Genomic DNA, 11287 nt, shown 5'->3' with positions numbered 1-11287 from the left:
TGGAGATCTCAAATTCGGGATAATGTGCTGGGAACCAGGCAGGAAGGCTGAGCCTTCTCCTGTGGGGAGGACAAAAGGCAGCTGGAATTTGCCAGGTGGAGCCCAGGCTGCCTCCCAGGAAAATCCTGGTTAATGATTTCCCCACACCATGCTGGGCAGAAAGCGCTGCTGGGGACATGGGGTGTCACAGTTTGACACGGGAGGAATTTAGGGAACGAACCTCAAATCAGAGGTTAATTTAAGGGTAAAAATCTCAAAAAAAAAAAAAAATCTCAATTTTTTGGAGAAATCTCAAAAAAAAAAACCCCTCAATTTTTTTTTTTTTTGAGAAAAAGTCTCAAATGTTCAAACTTGATCTCAAATTTGAAAAATCAAAAAATCACTTTTTTGATTTTCCAGATCGAATGAAATCTGAAATTAAAGAACCAAAACCACTACGCTGGGCAAACCCCAGAATTTTAGCCGTGGCACTGGAAGGGGCCCCCCAAAGTGAGGGTGGTTTGGGCCTTTCCTGGCTGCAGAGCACAGGAAGCTCCTCACCCTTCTGATTACAGGGCAAAGCTGCAACACCCAGAGCTGGAGAGCTGAAAATGGAAAGGGGAGAGTTAAAATAACCCCAGACCTGCTATATTTAAACCATTCCGTGTTTGTTTGGTTTTTTTTCCCCTGGCAGGCGAGGGAGGATTTTGCACATATGTAAACTTTGAGATAAGAAATGTTGATTTAGAAATGTTGCGGCGTAGGATGGATAATGTCGAGAGAGAAATGGAGTTAGGAAAAAAGTTTTAAAGGGTGGCTTTATAAACAGGATTGGATGTTTTAGAGAAAGGGAATTGTGAAAGATGCAGTAGGATTTCATGAGGAGTGGTTTCAGATGATTGGTTTTAAGGTGTTTATAGTATGGTGTGGTAAAAAGTCGATTGGTTAAGAAATATTTATAGTGTTTTGTAATTAGGAAATAGCTGGGTTTTGATTGTGATGGTGTGAATTATGACACCTGTATTGTTTGGTTAAGAAATATTTATAGTGTTTTGTAATTAGGAAATAGCTGGGTTTTGATTGTGATGGTGTGAATTATGACACCTGTATTGTTTTTCTTTTTATTTATGATGTTGAAAATGGAATAGAAGTTTTTTAAACTGAGGGATGGAACACAGGGAATTCCATCCCACGGCCTCACCACCTTCCCAATATCCCATCCAGCCCTGCGTGATGGCAGTGGGAGCCATCCCTGTGTCCTGTCCCTCCGTCCCTTGTCCCCAGTCCCTCTCCAGCTCTCCTGGAGCCCCTTCAGGCTCTGGAAAGAGCCTCAAAATCTCCCTGGAGCCTTCCCTTGTGCAGGTGAGCAGCCCCAGCTCTGCCAGCCTGGCTCCAGAGCAGAGGGGCTCCAGCTCCGGGCTGTGCTGCTGGTGCTGGAGGCAGCTCTGCAGGTGGGGTCTCACCTGAGCAGGGCAGAATTCCCTCCCTCGCCCACTGCCCACGCTGCTGGGGATCAGCCCGGCACAGCAACCCCAGCGTCACACCTCAGCACCCCAAAACCGCAGGGGGAATCCACGAAAAAGACATAAATCCCCCCAAAAAAGACACAAATCCCCCCAAAGAAACACTAATCTTCCCCAAAAAAGACATTAATTCACTCCCAAAAAAAGACACGAATCTTCCCCCAAAGAACACACAAAGCTCCCCCCCAAAAAAAAGACACGAATCCCCCCAAAAAAGACACGAATCCCCCACAAAAAAAGACATAAATCCCCCACAAAAAAAGATATGAATCCCTCCAAAAAAGACACGAATGCCCCCAAAAAAGACACTAATCCCCCTCCCAAAAAAGACATGAACCCCCCCTCAAAAAAAGACATGAATCCCTGCAAAAAAAGACATGAATCTCCCCCAAAAGACACGAATCCCCCCAAAAAAGACATTCTTCCCCCCCAAAAAGACATAAATCCCCCCAAAAAAGATACAAATTCCCCCCCAAAAAGACATGAATCCTCCCCCAAAAAGACACAAAGCTCCCCTCAAAAAACACACGAATCTCCCCCCAAAAAAGACACAAATCTCTCCAAAAAAAGACATTATTTCCTCCCCAAAAACGTCATAAATCCCCCCTCCAAAAAAGCATGATTTCCCCACAAAAAAGACATAAATCCCCCTGCAAAAAAAACCACGAATCCCCCCAAAAAAGACACGAATCCCCCCCCAGAAAGACATGACTCCTCCCCAAAAAAAGACATTAATCCCCTCAAAAAAGACATGAATCCCCCCCAAAAAGACATGAATCCCCCACAAAAAAAGACATGATTTCCCCCCAATAAAAGACATGATTTCCCCACCATAAAAGACACGAATCCCCCCAAAAAAGACATGATTTCCCCACCATAAAAGACATAAATCCCCCCCAAAAAGACATGAATCCCCCCCAAAAAGACACAAAGCTCCCCTCAAAAAACACACGAATCTCCCCCCAAAAAGAAACTAATCTCCCCCCAAAAAAAGACACTAATCTCTCCAAAAAAAGACATTATTTCCCTCCCAAAAAAGTCATAAATCCCCCCTCCAAAAAAGACATAATTTCCCCACCATAAAAGACATGAATCCCCCCAAAAAAGACACGAATCCCCCCAAAAAAGACATGATTTCCCCCCAATAAAAGACATGATCTCCCCACCATAAAAGGCACGAATCCCCCCCCAAAAAGACATGACTCCCCCCCAAAAAAGACATTAATCCCCTCAAAAGACACGAATCCCCCCCAAAAAGACATGAATCCCCCCAAAAAAAAGACATTAATCCCCTCAAAAAAGACATGAATCCCCCCAAAAAAGACATGAATCCCCCCAAAAAGACACAAAGCTCCCCTCAAAAAACACACGAATCTCCCCCCAAAAAAGACACTAATCTCCCCCCAAAAAAAGGACACAAATCTCTCCAAAAAAAGACATTATTTGCCTCCCAAAAAGTCATAAATCCCCCCTCCAAAAAAGACATGATTTCCCCCAATAAAAGACATAAATCCCCCTGCAAAAAAAACCACGAATCCCCCCAAAAAAGACACGAATCCCCCCCAAAAAAGACACGATTTCCCCACCATAAAAGACATGATTTCCCCACCATAAAAGACACAAATCCTCCCCCAAAAAGACATGACTCCCCCCCAAAAAAAAGACATTAATCCCCTCAAAAAAGACATGAATCCCCCCCAAAAAGACATGAATCCCCCACAAAAAAAGACATTAATCCCCTCAAAAAAGACATGAATCCCCCCCAAAAAGACATGAATCCCCCCCAAAAAAAGACATTAATCCCCTCAAAAAAGACATGAATCCCCCCAAAAAGACATGAATCCCCCCAAAAAGACACAAAGCTCCCCTCAAAAAACACACGAATCTCCCCCCAAAAAGACACGAATCTCCCCCCAAAAAAAGACACGAATCTCTCCAAAAAAAGACATTATTTCCCTCCCAAAAAAGTCATAAATCCCCCCTCCAAAAAAGACATGATTTCCCCCCAATAAAAGACATGATTTCCCCATCATAAAAGACATGAATTCCCCCAAAAAAGACACAAATCCCCCGCAAAAAAGACATTAATCCCCTCAAAAAAGACATGAATCCCCCCCAAAAAGAAATGAATCCCCCCAAAAAGACACAAAGCTCCCCTCAAAAAACACACGAATCTCCCCCCAAAAAGACACAAATCTCTCCAAAAAAAGACATGATTTCCCTCCCAAAAAGTCATAAATCCCCCCTCCAAAAAAGACATGATTTCCCCCCAATAAAAGACATGATTTCCCCACCATAAAAGACATGAATCCCCCCAAAAAAGACATGAATCCCCCCAAAAAAGACATGAATCCCCCCCAAAAAGACATGATTTCCCCCCAAAAAAGACATGAATCCCCCTCAAAAAGACACAAAGCTCCCCTCAAAAAACACACGAATCTCCCCCCAAAAAGACACTAATCTCCCCCCAAAAAAAAGACACGAATCTCTCCAAAAAAAGACATGATTTCCCTCCCAAAAAAGTCATAAATCCCCCCTCCAAAAAAGACATGATTTCCCCCCAATAAAAGACATGAATTCCCCCAAAAAAGACACAAATGCCCCGCAAAAAAGACATGAATCCCCCCAATAAAAGACATGATCTCCCCACCATAAAAGGCACGAATCCCCCCCAAAAAGACACGACTCCCCCCCAAAAAGACATGAATGCCCCCCCAAAAAAGACATTAATCCCCCCCAAAAAGACACAAAGCTCCCCTCAAAAAACACACGAATCTCCCCCCCCAAAAAAGACACGATTTCCCCCCCCAACAAAAAGTCATAAATCCCCCCAAAAAAAAAGACATGAATCCCTCCCAAAAAAGACATGAATCCCCCCCCAAAAAGACATCAGCTGCCAGCAGTGCCCGGGGCAGGGCTCCCCACCATGCCAGAGTCCTGATGTCCTGATTTTGTCCCTTCTCCCAGCAGTCCAGGTGGTGAAAGCAGCGCCCCAGCTTCGATTGCTCAGCTGCTCTGCTCCTGCTGGGGTTTGGGGGCACGAAGGAGCACCTGGAGCTTTCTGAGGCGAAACAGAAACGCAAGAAATATTTTAAAAACCAGGAAAAACGAAGAAGGGTGGAAATAAAAGCAGGTTTTAACACCAAAACACACTCAGGATTAAAATGTTGATGCTCGTAATTAACAATCAAAAGGATTCCAGGGGGGAATTTTGGCGATGTCTCCATCCTAAATGATTCTTTCTGGCTTATTTTCCTTCCTCAAACCCCGCAGTAGCCCAGGTGTGCGGGGAGAAGAAATGTGCACAATAATGACCCAAAGGAAGAAATGTGCACAATAATGACCAAAAAATGACCTATATTTCCCCTAGATTTTTACCTATAATTTCAGCTATATTTTAACGTATATTTAACACCAAACACCGATATTTTTACCTATATTTTACATATATTTTAACCTGTATTTAACACCAAACACCTAAATTTTAATCTGTACTTTAACCTATATTTAATACACATCACCTCTATTTTTACCTATATTTCACCTGTATTTTACCTATAATTTCAGCTATATTTCTGCCTATATTTAACGCCAAGCATCTATATTTTTTACCTATCTTTAGCACCAAACACCTAAATTTTAATCTATATTCTAACTATATTTAACACAAATCACCTAAATTTTTACTTATATTTTTACCTATATTTCACCTATATTTTTACCTAAAATTTCAGCTATATTTTAACCTATATGTAACACCAAACACCTATATTTTACCTATATTTTCCATATATTTTAACCTATATTTAACACTGAACACCGATATTTTTACCTATATTTTCCATATATTTTAACCTATATTTAACACCAATCATCTATATTTTTACCTATATTTTCCATATATTTTAACCTATATTTAACACTGAACACCGATATTTTTACCTATATTTTCCATATATTTTAACCTATATTTAACACCAATCATCTATATTATTACTTATATTTAACACACATCACCTCCATTTTTGCCTATATTTCACCTATATTTTTACCTATAATTTTAGCTATATTTTAGCCTATATTTAATGCCAAGCATCTATATTTTTACCTATATTTAACACCAAACACCTCTATTTTTACTTATATTTTAACTTATATTTAACACACATCACCTCCATTTTTACCTTTATTTTCCGTATATTTTAACCTATATTTAACACAATCACCTATATTTTTACTAATGTTTTAACTTATATTTAACACACATCACCTATATTTCACCTATATTTTTGCCTATAATTTCAGCTATATTTTAACCTATCTTTAACACCAATCACATCTATTTTTACCTATATTTCACCTATATTTTTGCCTATAATTTCAGCTATATTTTAACTATATTTAACACCAATCACATATATTTTAGCTATATTTTAACCAATATATAACAGCAAACACCTATATTTTACCTATATCTAACACAAATCATCTCCATTTTTAGCTATATTTTTACCTGTATTTAACACCAATCACTTATAGTTTTACCTATATTTTACCTATATTTAATACCTGTCGCCTATATTTTAAACTATATTTTTACCTACATTTTAACACCAATCACCTATATTTTAAACTACATTTTAACCTATATTTTAACACCAACCACCTATAGTTTTACCTATATTTAATACCTATCACCTATATTTTCAACTATATTTTTACCTATATTTTAACACCAATCACCTCTAGTTTTACCTATATTTGATACCTATCACCTATATTTTAAACTATATTTTAACACCAACGACCTATAGTTTTACCTATATTTAATACTTATCACCTATATTTAAAACTATATTTTTATCTATATTTTAACAGAAATCACCTATAGTTTTACCTATATTTAATACCAATCACCTATATTTTAAACTATATTTTTACCTGTATTTTAACACCAATCGCCTCTGGTTTTACCTATATTTTACCTATATTTAATACCTATCACCTATATTTTAAACTATATTTTACCTATATTTTTACCTATATTTTAACACCAATCACCTATGGTTTTACCTATATTTAATACCTATCACCTATATTTTAAACTATATTTAAAACTATATTTTTACCTATATTTAACACAAATCACCTATACTTTTACCTATATTTTATCTATATTTAATACCTATCACCTATATTTTAAACTATATTTTAAACTATATTTTTACCTATATTTAACACAAATCACCTATACTTTTACCTATATTTTACCTATATTTAATACCTATCACCTATATTTTAAACTATATTTTAAACTACATTTTTACCTATATTTTAACACCAATCACCTATAATTTCACCTATATTTTACCCATATTTAACACCAATCACCTATAGTTTTCGCTATATTTTATCTATATTTTTACCTATCTTTAACTCCAATCCCCTCTATTTTTACCCCCACGTGCTCCTGCTCCCGTGGGTCTTTCCGGCTGGAATTCTCCACAGCATCTGCTCTTTTTGCAAGGCCATCTTTCCCAGCTCGTGGCTGGTTCGCGGTTCCTCCTCTCTCTCAGCAATGTCAGCCCAGGGCCGTTTCAGCCCTCCCTGTGCCCCTTCTCGGAGGCTCTTCCAGGGTGAAAAGCTCCTCTGTTCCTGGCAGGGGTGAAGGGATGAGGGGCCAGCTGTGCTCCAGGCATGGAAAATGAGGTTTTCCCCTTCTCCTTTCCTCCTGCTTCCTCCCCACGTCCTCCTATTGTATTTGCTGGGCCCCCCGTGGCAGGAAGGAACCATGACTCCAACTCCATGTTCTCAGAAGGCTGATTTATTATAATTTATTATTTTATTGATACTATATTATATTAAAGAATGCTATACTAAACTATAGCAAAGAATACAGAAGGATAAAAAGATAATAATAAAAACTCGTGGCTCTTTCCAGAGCCTCGACACAGATTGGCCAAAGAGTGAGAACAATTCACATGAAACCCATGAAACAATCGCCTGTGGGTAAACAATCTCCAGACACGTTCCACATGAGGAAACACAGGAGAAGCAAATGAGATAATTGTTGTTTTCATTTTTCTCTGAGGCTTCTCAGCTTCCCAGGAGAGAAATCCTGGGTGAAGGGACTTTTCCAGAAAATGTGAATGTGACATCCTGCCCCCCAGCTCTGATGCCACCAGTACCCCAAATCCAGCAAGGACAGCAGGGAGAAGGCAAAAAAGTGGATTTCTGTCGGTTTAACCCATTTCTGACCCAGACATGGGGCAACTGAGAGGTGTTTAAAAACTTTTATTCCATTTTCAGTCTCACGAGAAGGGTGGGACAATACAGATGTTATAACCCACACCATCACAATCAGAAGCCAACTATTTCCTGATTCCATTACAAGCATTTCTTGGCCCATCAGCTTTAGCCACACCGTGCTGTAAGTGCCTTAAAGCCAATCATCTAAAGTTACCCCTCCTGGGTCCCACTACAATGCATCTTTCACAGTTCTGTTTCTCCAAAGTATCCGGTTTTACTCGCAAGGCCATCCTTTGAAACTTGTTTCTAGCTGCATTTCTCTCTCAGCAATGTCTGTCCTGTTCCATGGCATCTCCAAGTCAGCATTTCTTATCTCAAGGTTTGCATACAGGTATGTGAGCCTTCTGTCAGGCTGGGAGAGTTTTCTATAAATCCATTTCCCACAGATTTTCCCCTTTCAGATTGAAGAAATATGAAACCTTCTCCCCCAAAAGGCATCACCCCTCGGCGCTCTGTCATCCCCCCTCAGCCCCTGCAGCCAGCCTGGAAGGCAGCAGGAGCATCCACCGGGCAAAGCTGGAATCCCAGAGCAGCAGGAAGGAGCCGGAGGTTCCTGCTCCAGTCCCCAAGCACGTGCAGCGTTTTGATCTCCCAGGAAATGAATTCAGCTCAGAGCAGCCCAGCTATCTGTAAATATCAGCCAGGTGGTGGTTTTTTTATCAGAAAAAAGCCACCAGGCTTTTCTTCGGCCCAGCAAAGATCGCTTCCAGCGTGGCTTTCATCCCTTCAGGGTTTGGGGGAAAAGAGCTGTTATCTCTAAAAGGTTTTCTTTGAGGTCTTTTCTTCAATAAACTACAAACCCCATGGTGCTGCAGCAAACAAACTCCTTTTTGCCCTACCCTGCATCCCACTGCCCCAGAGGCACATCCTGCTGCGCATGGACACACGGACACAGGGACAGACGGACACACTGCCCTACCCTTTATCCCACTGCCCCAGAGGCACATCCTGCTGCTCATGGACACACGGACACACAGACAGACGGACACACTGCCCTGTCCCACACTGCATCCCACTGCCCCAGAGGCACATCCTGCTGCACACGGACACACAGACACACAGACAAACGGACACACTGCCCTACCCTGCATCGCACTGCCCCAGAGGCACATCCTGCTGCTCACAGACACACGGACACAGGGCACACACACACGGACAGACAAACGGACACACTGCCCTATCCTGCATCCCACTGCCCCAGAGGCACATCCTGCTGCTCACGGACACACGGACACAGGGACAGACAGACACACTGCCCTGTCCCACACTTTATCCCACTGCCCCAGAGGCACATCCTGCTGCTCATGAACACACAGACACACAGACAGATGGACACACTGCCCTATCCTTTATCCCACTGCCCCAGAGGCACATCCTGCTGCTCACGGACAGACGGACACACAGACAGACGGACACACTGCCCTATCCTGCATCCCACTGCTCCAGAGGCACATCCTGCTGCTCACGGACACACGGACACATAGACAGACGGACATACTGCCCTACCCTTTATCCCACTGCCCCAGAGGCACATCCTGCTGCTCACGGACAGATGGACACATAGACAGACGGACACACTGCCCTATCCTGCATCCCACTGCCCCAGAGGCACATCCTGCTGCTCATGGACACACGGACACAGGGACACACAGACAAACGGACACACTGCCCTATCCTGCATCCCACTGCCCCAGAGACACATCCTGCTGCCAGGCTGCACACGGACACACGGACACATACACATGGGTGTGCGGACACACGGATACACAGACACACGGACGCACGGACGCACAGCCACATCCCCGAAGGCCAGGCTCCTGCGAGTGTCCCTGCAGTGGCACAGTCACTCTCCAGCCCAGTTTCCCAGCCAAGGCGCGTGTGCCTGTCCCAGCAAAGCCTCGGAGCGTGAGGCACTCTGGAAGCCGAGGGCTCCCGGCGGCTGGGCTGGGGATTCAGCCGCAGCCAGCCCAGCTCCAGCCCAGCCAGCCCTGTGGCTGTCCCAGCTACCCCAGCGGTGGGAAAGGGCCGATCCCACGGGAGGGGAGCCTGGGCATGGAATAACCCCGTGCTGCTGCTCGTGGAGCAGCTGACTGTGAGCACACCGCACTGCCAGGCTCGCTTATTTTTGGAGCCCACCCCGTGGCGCACAGCACGGAGCTTTTTTCCAAGAAAAGCCCTTCCCAAAGTGGCTTCTCCACCTCAGCAGCATCCTCCTCCTCCTCCTCATTCCCCTTTCCTCCGAGGCAGCTGCCAGCACGGAAGGGGGAATGGGAAAAACACGTTCACTCTCGTGTGAAAATGTACAAAGTTTAATAAAGGACAGCTGGAGACAAGGGCCACAGAGCAAAGGTTATTATGGCATCAGCCAAGAGCCCCTGTTATCTTCAGGGTACCCCTTAAATACCTTTTCCCTTACATCAAACTGTAGCTTTTTAAATTTTCACAGGAGACTGAAGATGTTTTTCACACCCACTCACCATCAGCTGGCTGCTCCAGGGCAGGGACATGCCTGGGGATGGCCACAGGCCCCTGGGACCCTGGGGAACACAGGGACACTCAGGGTAGCTCTCCATGGCAACACAGAGCCTATTTAACGTTTGTCTGCGCTTGAAAAGACAGGTGTCTGCTAAGAAAGGCAGGAGCCTCCCTTGAAATGGAAAATGCAAACCCCCTCCCTCTGAATTATTGTAATTTGGAAATTAAGGGGCTCTCTGGCAAAGATGTGGCAGCAGGAATGACAGTTATTTAGTAGGGAAAAAATAAAAATGAAATAACAAAATGCAATAGTACAAACCAACACTTCCACAGTCAGAACAGGCCTGGTCATGTCACGCTGTGGGTCAGGGTGGTGACAGCAGTGCCATTCCAGGGTGGCTGCAGCCCTCCTGCAGTGCCAGCTGTGCTGCTGCTGGAGCAGGGATCCTGCACAAGGGTGCAGTTTCCCTCTGAAGCTCCAGGGCTGCTGGAGATGGGCCTGGTCTTCCTCTGGCAATGCGGGGCAGGAGAGAGCTGCTCCCCTGGGAATGCAGGGCAGGGGAAAGCTGCTCCCCTGGGAAGGCAGGGCAGGGGAAAGCTGCTCCTCTGGGAATGCAGGGCAGGGGAGAGCTGCTCCCCTGGGAAGGCTGTGAGAAGAAAGCTGCTCCACTGGGAATGCAGGGCAGGAGAAAGCTGCTCCCCTGGGAATGCAGGGCAGGAGAAAGCTGCTCCCCTGGGAATGCAGGGCAGGGGAAAGCTGATCCACTGGGAATGCAGGGCAGGAGAAAGCTGCTCCACTGAGAATGCAGTGGCAAAGGCTGCAGTGCTGTTCCCAGGGTCAGATTGTATCCAGGTAGGAATGCTCGGCTCCTCCCCTGAGCAGAGCCTCTCCCATGGGATGATGGGATTTTATCAGCCATGCAGGGACACTCACTGGCCCATGGACAGAAGATAATTAATAATTAATGACCCATTAGCAGAAGAGATCTGCTGGAGGGAGG

This window comes from Motacilla alba, chromosome 10 (assembly GCF_015832195.1).
Source record: "Motacilla alba alba isolate MOTALB_02 chromosome 10, Motacilla_alba_V1.0_pri, whole genome shotgun sequence".
NCBI lineage: Eukaryota > Metazoa > Chordata > Aves > Passeriformes > Motacillidae > Motacilla > Motacilla alba.
The sequence above is the reverse complement of the archived record's forward strand: the minus strand, read 5'-3'. Positions refer to the sequence as shown.